This window comes from Notolabrus celidotus, chromosome 24 (genome assembly GCF_009762535.1).
Source record: "Notolabrus celidotus isolate fNotCel1 chromosome 24, fNotCel1.pri, whole genome shotgun sequence".
NCBI classification, from domain to species: Eukaryota; Metazoa; Chordata; class Actinopteri; order Labriformes; family Labridae; genus Notolabrus; species Notolabrus celidotus.
Window position 1 is genome coordinate 10,581,525 of NC_048295.1, and position 16,460 is coordinate 10,597,984.

General features: G+C 39.4%; 1 protein-coding gene across 1 annotated transcript in view; it reads right to left on the bottom strand.

Annotated features, from left to right (window-relative positions):
• LOC117808278 (SLIT and NTRK-like protein 5) overlaps positions 1-4,263 on the bottom strand; it is a 94,481-nt gene extending 90,218 nt beyond the window's left edge. The window contains exon 1 of the mRNA XM_034677925.1: positions 4,141-4,263. The gene's annotated coding sequence lies outside the window, so the exon portion shown is untranslated. The remainder of the gene's footprint in view (positions 1-4,140) is intronic.
• Between the last annotated feature and the right edge of the window lie 12,197 nt (positions 4,264-16,460).

Consider the following 16,460-nt stretch of genomic DNA (forward strand, 5'->3'; position numbering starts at 1 on the left):
AAAAATGAAATAAAACAATTGAATTTAAAATTAAATGTTAGAATAAAGAAATAAAATAAAATAATGGAGTGTAAAAATAAAATAAAATAATGGAATTTAAAAATAAAATAGGGATTTAAAAATCAAATTATAGAATGTAAAAAAATAAAAAAACAATGAAATTTAAAAAATAAAATATAATTTCAAATTAAATGTTAGAAAATAGAAATAAAATAAAATAATGGAATTTAAAAATGAAATAGGGATTTAAAAATCAAAAAAAAGAATGCAAAAAAAAACAAAACAATGGAATTTAAAAAATAAAATATAATTTAAAATTAAATGTTAGATTATATAAATAAAATAAAATAATGGGATTTAAAAATCAAATAAAAGAATGCAAAAATTAAAATAAAACAATGGAGTTTAAAAAATAAAATAGATTGTAAAAATGAATTTTAGAATATAAAAATAAAATTAAATAATGGAATGTAAATAATAAAGTTAAATAATGGAATTTGAAAATAAAATAAAATAGAATGGGAAAAAAATAATAATGGAATTTTAAAATAAAGTAAAATAATTGAGTTTTAAAAATAAAATAAAATAATGGAATTAAAAAATGAAATAATAGAATGTAAAGCTAAATAATTCAGAAAATGCAAAAAATAAATATCTAACACAACATACATTATATTTGAACTACACATATGTAACCAAAGATGTAAAATTATTATTAACACACATTTTTTTTTAACATTTCCTTGCAAGCTAGTGCTGCCATATAGATGATATATTTCATTTCCAAACTTTGTGTGAAAAAAGGTCATTAATCTTAAACATAAGGATGTTTATGAGGTGATACTCCTCAGCATCTCTCTGTAAAGCTGCTGACTGCTGCTCCTTTGTCTCTGACAGCTGCTTTATATGACAGCTGAATCTTTGGCATTTGAGCACACATCATCCAGACACACCGAGTCCCTTTAAGTGTCATAAATGTGACTGTGTTTACCTCCAAACATGAGTAGCTCCCTCCTCAGCCGAGTCACTGAGCACTGAAAGAGTGCAGGGGGAAGATGAATGCACCGCGCTCGCCGAATGAATCCTTCTCAGCTTATTACACAACTGAACTGGGACATGCAATGTCAGCCAGTCATTTAATTCCAATTTACCATGGCCTGTCATGGGTTATATAATAATTAATCACCCGTGCCAATTAGCCCAAACAAACTGCTGAGTCGCTGCAATAAATAGATGGATGGCATTTGGTTGGTGTTATATCTCAGTGAGTCCCAAATACAGCAAAGTGTGGGCTCTTTTTTTAAGTCTTATTTACACGTGGAGGTGCAGTGCTTGGTTGCAGCCCACCGGCCCGGCAATGTAATCCGAGCAGAGACAAGTGTTGAGGTTGAGGCTCTTAATGCGGTGTGGACCGGCTAATCAGGAGGACAGGGAGGGATCCCAGCGGGGCTGGTTTGGACCAGACTGCATGGAACAGATTTATAAAGTGACCAGGTTGACTTGCTGTGTGAGACCACGGCTGGTGGTCCATATGGCAGGCTGTCATTTTCTCCGTGTGCCCGGCTGGCACAGACGCTTCCACTGCCCCGGCTTTAAAAGCAGGGAGGATGACACACAGCCGTCCCACTCTGAGAGGACTCAGGTATGATCCACAGTGGAAAATCTAAATAAGGAACATGACCAATGAGAGAGAGGGAGTTTATTTTACTAGGTGGCAGCATGGTTGAGCATTAGTTCCTCTCCATTGTCCTCCTTACTTTGCTTACCTAATGAGGTTTGTCACTTTTGTTTACAACTGTGGTTTGAAGGCCTCATCTAAGGTTGGAAAAATGTTAAATTTTGAGACTAACTCATACATTTATGAGAACAAGGTCATCAGAGAAAAGGTTGTACATTTAAAGAAACAAAAGTCTTGAAACTAAAAGATAAAAGTTGTGAATTAACATGGATATGGTTAATAGTCATATATTTATCAGAAAATCTTAATTTTACAAGAATAAACCTGTAAATTAGCAGTATTAGAGTATTTCATTTATTGAGGGAAAATGTTAGAAATATATGAGACCTGGAATAATCCTGGAAAACCTTTTCAGGGAGGTCCTTGCACATTCTGTGCATATTACAACAGCATGGCTCTGGAAACTAAAACCATATTTATTCAATCTGGCTTTTATATTTTTAATTTTGTTTATTTTTTAATGCTTACCTTTTACTGTAATATTGATTTAAATGCTGCTTTATTATTTGAATAATTCTAAATGTTATCTTATTCTATTTTTATTTATTTTCAATTTTTATTGATATTTTCAGCCTTAAGTTGAATTTTCACTCTTATCCTTCCCCTTTTAAAAACTATTTTAACTACTTGCATTCTTAATTTTGATGCTTTAAGTTATTTTAATTACACATATTTTATAATTGATGTGCATTAGTCTCTATTTTATTCAATTTTTATTATTATCATTATTATTATTTGCCATTTTTTTACTTCTGCTGTTTTCTTGTTTTTCAATCACTGTAAAGCACTTTGAATTGCATTTGATTTGTATGAAATGTGCTTTATAAATAAAGCTTGATTGACTGCAGAAGAGTCCAGGTGATAAACTGGTCCACCTGCAGTCCTTACTTGTCAAATATTGAAAAAAACATCAGTGCATAATGAAACAAAAAGTGTGAGAAAGCAGCAACAAAAAGGGAAACTTGTTAGGATTCTGTGTGGACGTGATTGCCTTTATGAAATCCCTCTAGAAGCAGATGAGATATTGCATTATGGGCTTACCCACCAACCCCTCTGATAGACACATTGAGCATTATTGCTTTGCCTTGCGAAGTGCAGCCTGCATGGTTAATAGCAGTGTAGACTCTGCAGTATGACATTGTGATTTGTTTGAGCCCAGGCTGCCTAAATAAGACACTTTAGACCTTCATTTACATTTGAATACCATTTTATCCCCACGGCTGCATTTATTTCATCTGAAAGATCAAGGAATATCAAGGAAATACCATCAAAGGGATAAGATAAAATACCCCTTATATTCTGATTCACCCCCTGATTATTCTCTCTGACATCAAAAAGCAACCACAACTCTTGTTATGTGTAACCGCGGAGGCTTATCTGACTTGGTTTAAATTTAAATCACTGCGGCGTTATCCCTTTTGGTGAGTAAACTATCAGATCCAGCCGTTGAGAGGGAGGACTGTAGCTGGGATGTGTGACATTTTTAATATAAAATGCACACGGGGGGCATGCAGCCGGTCTTCAGAGGTATGACCTTGTGTGTATGAGAGAGAGAAAGGAAAGAGGTGAGGGACTGACTGAATCAGACAGCAAAGAAAGAGCCAGCATCAACAACTGGCTCCATCTTTGATATTACAAGCAACTTACTTCAGAAGATAACCAAGTTAAAGAAGTATAGACTCTCTTCTTATGCTGATGACACATTTATGTATGTGTCAAGGACAAAGGACCTCTCTGTTTAACATTTACAGACTGACACTTGGTTATACATTCAAACTCAAGTATTTACACCACGACTTTTCAAGCAACTTACCTCAGAAGATAACCAAAGACTCTCTTCTTATGCTGATGACACATTTATGTATGTGTCAAGGACAAAGGACCTTTCTGTTTAACATTTACAGACTGACACTTGGTTATACATTCAAACTCAAGTATTTACACCACGACTTTTCCTTTGGAGTAACAACATTCACAGCCAATCACAGCATTGATGTTTGGAGGGGAGTGTTCAACCTTACTGCCAAAGACTAAAGGTCCCAAATTCAGGCAATTCACAAGGAATGCTCTTCTATTTGAATCTTCCATTTCAGTGTTGTATTGCAAAGCAGGTGATAGAACAAATGATTGCACCTCTATTTAAAATGACCGACACATGATGATAATTGCAGCATAATTCAAGATGTATAGCATAATGTGCACGAACCATGTGTAGTCATAAATGCACATAAATGCACAAAAACTGTGAAAAGCAGTAAAAGGTAAACACTGTAAATTCAATGTTTTGACTTTAAGTGGTCCGGGTCTGCAGGGGGGGCGCTTTTGCAGCACATTGGGTAGAAACAGACTTTAAAGATGTATTAGATGTATTCATAAAATTGTAAAAGCAAAGAAAAACTCACGCCAAATGTCCAAGTTTAATAAAAATCCAAAAATGTCTGAGTGAAAACACAGAAGGGAGCAGGAGCTGGTGTGTGCAGTGTTACAGAGGGCAGGAAACACACAGGCTAAATACTGGCAGGGCTAATCAGACACAGGTGTGGCACAGGTGCAGCCAATCAAGGCAGGGAGCACACACAGAGACAGGAAGTGACACAAGACTAGGAGTGAGACCTCCAAAACAAAGTAAACCAGCACCTCTCCAGCCACCAGTCCACTTGCCAAACTTTGTCCATGCTGGGATTTGAACCAGCGACCCTTTGGTTGCAAAGTCAAGCCCATATGGACTGAGCTACTGCCACCCCAGAAAACTCTCTGTGCATTATGCTACATTTTTAGAGTTGCACTTGTACTTGAATGCAGCACTGGCTTGGCAATCAAACCGCAGATTCGCCAAGGTAACAGGCTTTTGAGCGGTGCAACATTCCTCCAGTCTTTTGAACAAGCTCAAACGCAAATTCCTCAATTGTTAGAAGTCAGATTTATGTTTTCCTTTACATACCGCACAGTTCAAGGTCTTCTTTTAAAGCGATCTGTCCAGGGAAGAGAAAAGAGAAATGTGTACTTCAGTGTAAATATCATCCGCTCATCTGCAGCTACATTAACCGCCCCCAGCTTTGATCGACCCAAAACTGGTTTCATGCATTTTCCTGCAAAAAAAAAAACAACAGAAAACACAGCAGCATGCAGAGCAGTAATGTCAGTAATTGAAAATGAGGAAATTGATTGAATAGACAAGCCGTACAAGAGCGTGTATTTCACGGCTGCCCGGATGAGCAGCCTCGGAAGAGCCATTGAACCCTGAAATGGGATTTCTCCACAGAACATTTCAGATACTCGTTCGACAATGTACACATGCTGGAGTTACATTCATTGCTAAATGCAGAGATGCAAATTGAAAGGAGGTGCAGCCTCAGGAGGAAGCATTTCCCTTATGTCTTGTCTCTTTAAGATGGAGAAACGTCTACAAATGCAGCACTGTACTCCCTCAATGTCACCGCAGAAGAACCCGGCCTCATGCTAATAGCTGTATCAACTTACTCAATCAAAGAGAGTCTGCATGGAACAAGTGTATCTGATCCCTAAAGCAAATTGGATCCACTTGACGATACAAGGACAGCCAAGCATTAATTGTTTTTTCCCAAAAAAGCACATTGCCACCCTGACACCACCGCGAGTCTCCACAGGGAGAGAAAGAAAGAGATAGAGAACTGGCCAAATTAAGATTGGTGAAGTTAGCAACTCTTCCTCATTGGTGGAGGTCGTTCAGTTTGAGTCCTCCGGGATGCAACTGGATCACAGCCTCGACTGTCTCCTCCTAGGTGCCATTGGATTTGTAAGAGAAACCGCTGGGACCGCCATTTAAGGAAAAACCATTCAGGGCAGCACTTGTGAGATCAAGAGAGAGAGAGAGAGACCGAGGGGAAAAGAGGGAGGAACATGGGAGGACGAGTCATTCAAAGTGGAAGTGCAAAGACACAAGGACACAGCAGGGGAAGGATTCCACGCACGTTTAGAAATGCGTTCCCCAGACGGGTGGAACGAAAGGCCGGGGTTGTGAATCACACCTGGGTTGTGCGTTTTTGACAAAACAGCTCATGCAGGCAAAATCCATTTTCACCTCGGGCCCCGGTTTCTCAGTGATGCGAAGGATCCGTGTTGAGGATGTCTTTGTGTTGAGAGTTTTCTAGGCCAAATGCAGAGGTGTGGAGAACAAAGTTTTACCTTGTTTCATTAGTGATGTAACCACTGATCCTTCAGAGGCACACCATATACCAAGGGTGGAGGTTGCTTTAGTGAGGACTGTAAGTAAAGTTTATTCATTGGTACACATTCACTCACCTCTAACTGGGTGTCTAGTTCATGAAAGCCTCGGCATGTGACTGCAGGAGCAAGGCAGCAGGGATCCAACCGACAACCTGCCAATAGGGGGAGGAAGTACTCTATGCATAAAACTATCTATCTATCTATCTATCTATCTATCTATCTATCTATCTATCTATCTATCTATCTATCTATCTATCTATCTATCTATCTATCTATCTATCTATCTATCTATCTATCTATCAATGCATAAAACATCCATGCATTCATCTATCCATAATTATATCTTTCCATACATCATCCATCAGTCTGTCTATGCATCCATCCATCCATCCATCTGTCTGTGTGTCTGTGTGTCTGTCTATCGATCTATCTATCCATCCATCATTACATTTATATAGTACATACATGCAACTACCAATCCATCCATCCATCCTTCCATCTGTCAATCTGTCTGTATGCCGTCCATCCATCAGTGCATTCATACATGCACAAAGTCATCCATCTATCCATCCATCCATGCATGAAACCATTCATCCATCCATCCATCCATCCATCCATCCATCCATCCATCCATCCATCCATCCATCCATCCATCCATCCATCCATCCATCATTCTGTTTATCCATCCATACATCCATCATTCTGTCTATCCATCCATCATTCTGTCTATCCATCCATACATGCATCATTCTGTCTATCCATCCATCATTCTGTCTATCCATCCATCATTCTGTCTATCCATCCATCTTTTTGTCTATCCATCCATCATTCTGTCTATCCATCCATACATGCATCATTCTGTCTATCCATCCATCATTCTGTCTATCCATCCATCATTCTGTCTATCCATCCATACATGCATCATTCTGTCTATCCATCCATCATTCTGTCTATCCATCCATCTTTTTGTCTATCCATCCATCATTCTGTCTATCCATCCATACATGCATCATTCTGTCTATCCATCCATCATTCTGTCTATCCATCCACCATTCTGTCTATCTATCCATCCATACATGCATCATTCTGTCTATCCATCCATCATTCTGTCTATCCATCCATACATGCATCATTCTGTCTATCCATCCATCATTCTGTCTATCCATCCATCATTCTGTCTATCCATCCATCATTCTGTCTATCTATCTATCCATCCATACATGCATCATCCTGTCTATCCCTCCATCTATCCATCGATGCATTAAACCATCCATCTATCCATGCTGAAACTAATCATTAATCTATACCTCCATCCATCCATCCATCCATCCATCCATCCATCCATCCATCCATCCATCCATCCATCCATCCATCCATCTATACATCCATCAGTCAGTCCATCCATCTGTCAATCCATCAATGCATAAAAACCACCATCCATCCATCCATCATCCATCCATCCATCCATCCATCCATCCATCCATCATCCATCCATCCATCCATCCATCCATCCATCCATCCATCCATCCATCCATCCATCCATCCATCCAGCCAATCATTCATCTATTTAAAAAAAGTAATTTCTTAAAAAGAATGATTTGTACAGTTTTTTACTGGTTATTAAAAATGTATAAACACATTATTTTTATTATTATTATTATTATGTAATACCAGCATTGCTTTTCTATTCATAAACTCAGTCAGAGTGTATATCTTGATCTTAAACACACAAACATACAAAGTGAAGAAGAAGTCAGTGTGCTGATAAAGGCTCCTCATAGCTACCTGCTGCTTTCAGTGAAGGAGCCTCAGATGAGTCTGTGAAGACCTGGACCTCTTTAATTAACACCCCTATAAAGTTTTCTGTGAAGATTCATACAGATGAATCTTGACCTCATTATACAAAGTGAAAAACTGTACGTCTTGATTTCAGTGAAATAAAACAACATTGTTCTAATGTGCTGACAGTGCTGCACCTCAGATCTTGAGCTTGTGTGTGCAAGAGAAATAACAACCCCGGTTCCAGCTCCCCACCTGCTCCCCTCAGCCAGACTAGAATCTAGACCCCAACAAAGGTAAACAGTGCACTGCAGCTCTTTGTAATGCATAATACAGTACAGAAAGCGATCCGTCTCCTTTATCTCAAGGCTATTTTTGTTGTCTTTTGATCAAAGCTGCTCGGTTTTTAGAGACGAGCGCGCAGAGGAAGAACTTTGGCAAGAATGACACATCGGCATAGACAACTCTGCATGAAAGATATTTCTGAATATTCAAAGGAGCCTCTAAATGAAAGAAGGAATGTTCAAGCAGGTTTGTTAATGATGAATCCTTTTTGATGTTTTCCACAAGAATAGGCATGACGCCCTGCCCGGGGCTGCCCTGCACAGCACGAGAGAGAACTTGGGGGTCCTTGGAAGGGATGAGGGAAGAAATAGGATAGTGGAATTTAAAGTTTTGGACTTTTTTTTTGTCTTCATTTGTATTCACAGAGGAGTGGATAGTGCAGAGTAATCATATCACAGCATCACCATGTTTTCATACTGGAAGGATAGTTGATGTAGGAGGATTTTCTGTGTTAGATTTGTTGTATTTTTAACTTTTCAGGGCTCCAAGGCATCCTGGGAAATAAAAAAAAGTTGACCAATTCTGGAAAATACTAGGGAAAAATTAGAAGAAAGCATAAATTGTAGAGAAATTCTTGGAAAAGTATTTAAGCATCATCCCAATTTCATTTCAGAGTTCCCCACGATAGAAGGAAGTTGTAATAGGCTGGACAACATTGAGCTAACTGCAGTGGCTAAAATGTCAAATTAAGTCAGGAATATTATGTTTGAAATATTAAAATGAGTCACTGCTAGCTGTTATTAAAAATGTATCAGAGGTGATTAACGTCACTTTTTTACATCTTGTTTTAATAAGTGAGAAAATGTTAAATTCCTTAGCTTGTTTGGTTCAGTTGCTTAAATAGCTAGCTTGTTTCGCGTATGTGTGTTGGACACATGAAATGAAAATGTTTGGGCATTGTTAAACATTACTTTTTTTCTCATATTGATTATAAAAGTTGAAAAATGTTAAATTCATAAGCTTGTTTGGTTCACTTATTTAAGTTGCTAGCTAGCTTGTTTCGATTAGCTTGTTTAGTGCTATTTCAAATGTTTGGACATTGTTTGATATTGAATGGGACGCTGTTATGTTAGATTTTATGAGGAGTAGATTAATGTTACTTTTTTCTCAACTTGTTTTAAAAAGCAGAAAAATGTTAAATTCAAAAGCTTGTTGTGTTCAGTTGCTAAAGTTGACATGCTATCTAGCTTGTTTGAATGCAAAGGTTTCACATGCGTGTTATGTTCATAATGTTACTTGTTTCTCATCTTGCTTTAAAAAGTTGAAAATGTTAAATTCGTTAGCTTGTTTTGCATATGAAACAGTGCTGGTTACATATGCTAGTTAAGCACATAGACTGTAATGTTTGGGCATTGTTGTTTGATATTGAATGCAACGCTGTTATGTTAGATTTTATGAGGAGTAGAGTAATGTTTCTTTTTTCACATCTTGTTTTAAAAAGCAGAAAAATGTTAAATTTGGTAGCTTGTTGTGTTCAGTTGCTAAAGTTGACATGCTATCTAGCTTGTTTGAATGCAAAGGTTTCACATGTGTGTTATGTTCAACATTGATGTTATAATGTTACTTGTTTCTCATCTTGCTTTAAAAAGTTGAAAAATGTTAAATTCGTTAGCTTATTTTGTTCAGTTGCTAAAGTTGCTAGCTAGCTTGTTTTGCATTTAAAACAGTGCTGGTTTCATGCTAGTTAAGCACATAGACTGTAATGTTTGGGCATTGTTTTTTGATGTTTGGGACGCTGTTATGTTTTTTTATGTAATTCATTAGCTTGTTTTGTTAGCTTGTTCAGTTGCTAAAGTTGCTAGCTAGCTTGTTTTGCATATGAAACAGTGCGTGTTTCATATGCTAATAATTATATATAATATGCTAATATATTATATAATTCATTAGCTTGTCTGGTTCAGTTACTAAAATAGCTAAAATACTAAAATTCGCATTAAAATGCCGCTTTCAAATGTGGCTTGGACACAATCTTTAATGGTTGGGCATTATTAGGGGATTTTTTTTGTATTGGGATTCTGTCATTTTAAATGTCGGCCAAAGTATGAGCAAGTCAAACACCGGCTAACGGTACTATTTGTTCCTTTGCTAGCACTTCCTCCTCATACCCAATGCTGCACTGTTCTGATCCAGGCTGATCTATGCTACATTAAGGGCTAACCCCTAAAATTTGGACCATACGTGATCCATGCATGATCAGGGTTTAGAATAAATGCACCACTGCTTGATCACTGTGTTTCAAATGCTGCTTCAAGTTGTCTCAGTTTCATGTGACTGTGTCAGGGCTTATTGTGCAGGAGTCAATCTGCTGAGGTTACACAAGTTCAAACCGTTACTTAAGATTCCACGGTTACATCAGTGGAAGATAATCGTGTATGCAGACGATGCAATGCAAATAAATGTCCAGAAAGTTGTGTGTTTTATCGCCTCTCTGGTTCCACGAACGGCTCTACTTTGTTGCAAGTAAACCTCTTTGTAGCATCCTCAGCTGGATCACTCCCCGTGTTTGTTGACTTGCGAGCGAGCGCGTCTGTCCCAGTCCGTGCGTCCCGCGGCGGCTGCTGCCGCGCACACACCTGTGGTTTATTTGTGTCTGGGACTCGGGTCAAAATCTCCTGTTAATCACACAGAAGTAATTAGGAATTGTTTGCACAGGCGGAGAGCAATCGTCGGCCCAGATGGAGAGCTCATACCTCCCAAAGTGCTACCTGCGCGCCGTCACAGCGGATGCTTAGAAATTCCATCACAAATTAAATCTCAGTTTAGTTTGTGATATCTCATTCCTTCCGACTCATCTTATCTCCCGTTCCCACTTAAGAAGTTGCCTCAGAGGGCCGATAAGAAGCAGAGGGAGAGGAACGCTGCTATCCTGCTCCTGACAGATTAATTCATGGGTGAGGGGGGGAGGAGGAGGATGTCTTTCTGCTAACGTGGTGGCTTGGCATGTGATAATGTCTGTGATCGAGGGGTAGGAGGGGATGGAGATGTGACCGGATGTGCTGAACTGAACGAAAGCCCAGAGACTTCTGAGGAATGTGAAGGTGGGAAGATTTGTGGAATCATTCACATGCAGCTTAAACACAAGGAGACATATCACCCAAAAAGGTATCAACAGCGAGCATCGCCGGGGAGTAATTATCGGCCGAGGATGTGATATGTGTGAGACACAGAGGGAATTAAAATCTAATAGTGCAGCTCAGCAAAATCTTTATCATTTCAAAGTGCAGAATCATGACACAGTCACCGCGCTCTTTATGATTATGGAGGTGGAATTGGTTATTTAAATGTTTTCCAAGCATTACTAGAAAACAGATAATACGCAGGATGAAATAGTGAAGACTGAGGGATGGAAAAAAAAAGTGTTTTTTGAACAGAAAAGTTTTAAAAATGCAAATTCAATCTGATGCTGGGATAACAACTTCCTGTGTATTTTGAAGGAGCAGACGAGTGTGGTTACTTCACTGCTGGTGAGTAATCACTTTACTTTTCTGGTGCAGTTTTTTGAAATAAAAGAATTACCCTAAAGATGTTATAAAAATATATTTTGGGCCCTCTCAGCCTGGAGTTAAGGAAAGGTTAAATAGCCTTTAACTTGCTTTCTATGCATTACAATACAATGGGAAGCAATGGGTTACGATATGATGCATTATGATGCATTACAGTATATTGCGTTACAATGCGTTAGGATATGATGTGATATGATGCATTGTGACACTATTCATTATGATACGATGCAATGTGATACGATGCATTATATAATACAATGCAATATGATGCATTATGATGCATAACCATGTGATGCGTTACGATACGATGTGACACGATGCATTATGATACGCTGCAATGTAATACCAAGCAATGTGATATGATGCAATGTGATAACAAGCAATGTGATACCAAGCAATGAAATATGATGCCAAGTAATACGAAGCAATATGATAGGAAGCAATGTGATAGGAAGCAATGTGATAGGAAGCACTGTGGTACGAAGCAATGTGATAGGAAGCAATGTGATAGGAAGCAATGTGATAGGAAGCACTGTAGTATGAAGCAATGTGATAGGAAGCAATGTGATAGGAAGCACTGTAGTATGAAGCAATGTAATACCAAGCAATGTGATAGGAAGTAATGTGATAGGAAGCAATGTGATAGGAAGTAATGTGATAGGAAGCACTGTAGTATGAAGCAATGTAATACCAAGCAATGTGATAGGAAGTAATGTGATAGGAAGCAATTTGATAGGAAGCAATGTGATAGGAAGCAATGTGATAGGAAGCACTGTAGTACGAAGCAATGTGATACCAAGCAATGTGATAGGAAGCAATGTGATAGGAAGCAATGTGATACCAAGCAATATGATACCAAGCAATGTGATAGGAAGCAATGTGATAGGAAGCACTGTAGTATGAAGCAATGTGATAGGAAGTAATGTGATAGGAAGCACTGTAGTATGAAGCAATGTGATAGGAAGCAATGTGATAGGAAGCACTGTGATACCAAGCAATGTGATAGGAAGTAATGTGATAGGAAGCACTGTGATAGGAAGCAATGTAATACCAAGCAATGTGATAGGAAGTAATGTGATAGGAAGCAATGTGATAGGAAGCACTGTAGTATGAAGCAATGTGATAGGAAGCAATGTGATAGGAAGCAATGTGATAGGAAGCAATGTGATAGGAAGCAATGTGATAGGAAGCAATGTGATAGGAAGCACTGTAGTACGATACAATGTGATACCAAGCAATGTGATAAGGAAGCAATGTGATAGGAAGCACTGTAGTACGAAGCAATGTGATACCAAGCAATGTGATACCAAGCAATGTGATACCAAGCAATGTGATACCAAGCAATGTGATACCAAGCAATGTTGCACAATGCAATGTGATACGATGCAATGTGATATCAAGCAATGTAATACGATGCAATGTTGTACGATGCAATGTGATACGATGCAATGTTATACGACGCAATGTAATATCAAGCAATGTGATACCATGCAATGTAATAGAATGCAATGTGATATGAGTTACAGTACGATAAGCTATGATGCGTTATGATGAGATGCAATCCTATACAATGGGATATGACGTGTTATGATGCAATATGTTGTGTTACTATGCAAACTGAACCAGATGATGCTTACTGATACAACGTGTTACTGTACGATGTGTTGTGCATTAGGATACAATGCAACGTGATAGGATACGAAACAACATCATACATTAAAATGCAATACGTTACAATACGATGCTATACCTCAGAATACGGATGCTCAACAAGAAGATCCAATATGATACAATTCAATATGACTGGATATGAGATGTTACCATATGTTACATTATAGTATGAGAAGCTACAATTGTATAGGGTGCTGTAATATAGGTGAGGAAAAGATGAGGTGGGATTTAATACAACACAGTATGATACAGTTTGATGCATTAAAGATACAGTATGGGACTCACTAGGATATGATGCAGTACAATGCAAAACACTTTTTATCCCCATCTATGAATTCATGACTGTAGCTCTGCACATATTTCGCAGTGTTTAGCACAGTGTCAGGAACAGATAGCTGTTTGAATTTAGAACAATAAGCAGGAAGGCGCTGTTGGCGTGTTCTATGGAGCTGTAAAGACTCTCTATCCTGACTTCTGCTGTGCTGATACAGAAAATCTTTAAATAATCCATCCCTCTAAAAACTGCAGTGTGAAAATATCAGGGCACTTTTGTTAAAAAATTGGACACTGGTCGCTGTCAGAACCTCCATTCTGGCTCTCTGTGCCGGCTGTCTGTGGACATGCCTCACAGTCATTTTGGACGACTGACAAAAGATTTCGGTTTGTCTTGTTCACTGTACTCCCCTCTCTTGTGGAAAGCCCAAAATTGCACAGTGTAGTACGGGGAGCCTGAAGGGGAGAAGAGAAATGTTTGCAGGGTATGTCAAGTCGAGTCATTTTATCCATAGCCTCAAATCAAACCGGCCTCACGGGGTTTTGCAAAGTGCATGTCAGAGGCATGCTTTCTTTAGTCCTTTGATTCAACACTCCAACACATCCTCACATTGCATCCCTTCATTTAGTATGTATATTTCATACACAGGCGCAGCGACTTTCCTGACACGAATGTCACACCAAGAAGTGAAAAACTATTTCTGCACAGTAGCCACATCTCTTTTTTCTCTCCCTCTCTCTCCCTCTGCCCTCCATCCAGATATTATTGAGCTTTTGGTAATTCCTGTTTCTATGGCAACATGAGTCAAGTCATCGTGCGGATGGTGGGGGGATGGACGCGGAGGACCGGCGGGCAAGTGTCTGAGTGTGCAGGCAGTTTCAGGAGTTAACTTTCCTGTCCTCCCCACCCCAAAAAAATAAATGTGACATCCTCTCTTAACTTGTTCTCTTTTATTCTCTCTGTTAACCCAAAAACACATCTCGCATTCAGGACCAGGAAGTCATGGACAGAGAGTCTAGACGGCTTGGAAACACAATGAAACCTGAGTGTCTCCTCGTGACTAATATCCAGTTTTTAAAAAGTAGCTTCATCAAATAACAACTTGTTTCCTGATGTGATTACACCATTAGGTTGTCCATTACTCTGAACTGAAATTAGTCTGTGGAAACAGGGATTTTCAACATAATCTCACTTTGAAAATATCCAAAATCATCACTAATATGCTACATTTCCAATGGCTTTTATTTTGAAATTCCAAATCAGGTGTGGCTGTAATTGGCAGCATCACAATTTGAGGTTTTCACCTTTCAGTCTGAATCAAAACACATCAGTGAGATTTATTGTAATGCCAAATATAGAATTACCAGGCACATTTTTGTATTTCAGACGGCTTTTATTTTGAAAATCCACCTGAGATTGGTCCCTCTCCTTTGGAATCATCTACCAGTCAGGGTCCGGGAGGCAGACACCCTCTCTACTTTTAAGAGTAGGCTTCAAACTTTCCTTTTTGATGAAGCTTATAGTTAGAGCTGGATCAGGCTTGGACCAGCTCTTGGTTATGCTGCTATAGGCTTAGACTGACACACTGGGATTCTATCTCAACCCCCTCATCACTTACTTCACACTGTTTCTGAGGATGGTACACTACGCTCCCAACATGTAGGCCTGCTGGTGGTACCTAAAGTCTTTAAAAGTAGTATGGGAGGTAGAGCCATCAGTTATCAGACCCCTCTCCTTTGGAATCATCTACCAGTCAGGGATGAAGCTTATAGTTAGAGCTGGATCAGGCTTGGACCAGCTCGTAGTTATGCTGCTATAGGCCTAGACTGGCACACTGGGATCCTATCTCAACCCCCTCATCACTTACTTTAACTCTCCCTGTCCCATTAAAGTTACTAACCATAGACCTTTCTGGAGTCCCTGAGCTCCCTTGTCTCGTAGGTTCCTCTGTCACTATCATCGCTCCCTCTCTCTCTTAGTCTCCTCTATCCCTCTTTCCAGACCCAACATGGTCTCAGCAGATGTCTGTCTAACATGAGTCTGGTCCTGCTGGAGGTTTCTGCCTGTTAAAGGAAGTTTGTCCTCTCTGCTGTAACTAGGTAAACACTGTGAGGTGCAATGCTCATGATGGATTAAGATGAGGTTAGACTTGAGTCTTACCCTGTCTTGGTGTTGGGTCTCTCACGTTGTGATTCGGCGCTACACTTCCAGTGGCGAGTCTCCAGCCTTGGAAGCCTGGTATTGATGTCGTATCACATGGAGCTTGTAGCAGCATATTTTCTTTGCTGTCTCTCCATCCCCAAGTAACGTGACACACTTGCAAATGCCACTCAAGCATCCCAGAGCTTACGGCGTCTAACACTGCTACTCCCGGATTTCTAAAGGGAATGATTCATGATGGAGTTTCATTCTCCTGAGTGCTGGTTTCATCCACACACACACACACACACACATCAGGGACTGTGTCATACAGAGGCTTATTTTAAACATTGAATTCAGCGTAGAAGTACAATAATAGTGATGTGAATTATAGCCGCTACAATAACATGTAATGATAAGGGTGGTTATCTCCAGTGAGCAACGGCCGTGACATTTGAAAAGCGGTGACTCAGCCTGGTCAGCGAGTCCGCATCATGCCGTTGCAGGAGTTTTTCAAAGCACAGACACAAATCCAGTCCTGTGTGGTATCGCTGCTTCACGACCTCCGTGTGCCGTAACAGAGCTGATGGAGATTCAAAGCAAGGAGGTTGTTGTGAAATCCTTGAGCTGGATTAAGTTTGTTTTCTTCCTCTGATGCGTTTGCAGGAGGCTGAAGAGCAACGGCGGGTTGATGACACATTAGATGGAGTGGTTGCAGAGTGGCTGTACAGGAGTGAGTCCCAAACTGTGGGGAGGCCGGAGTTATGACAGGGGGAGCACAGCAAGGGTAGAACAAACAATGCAC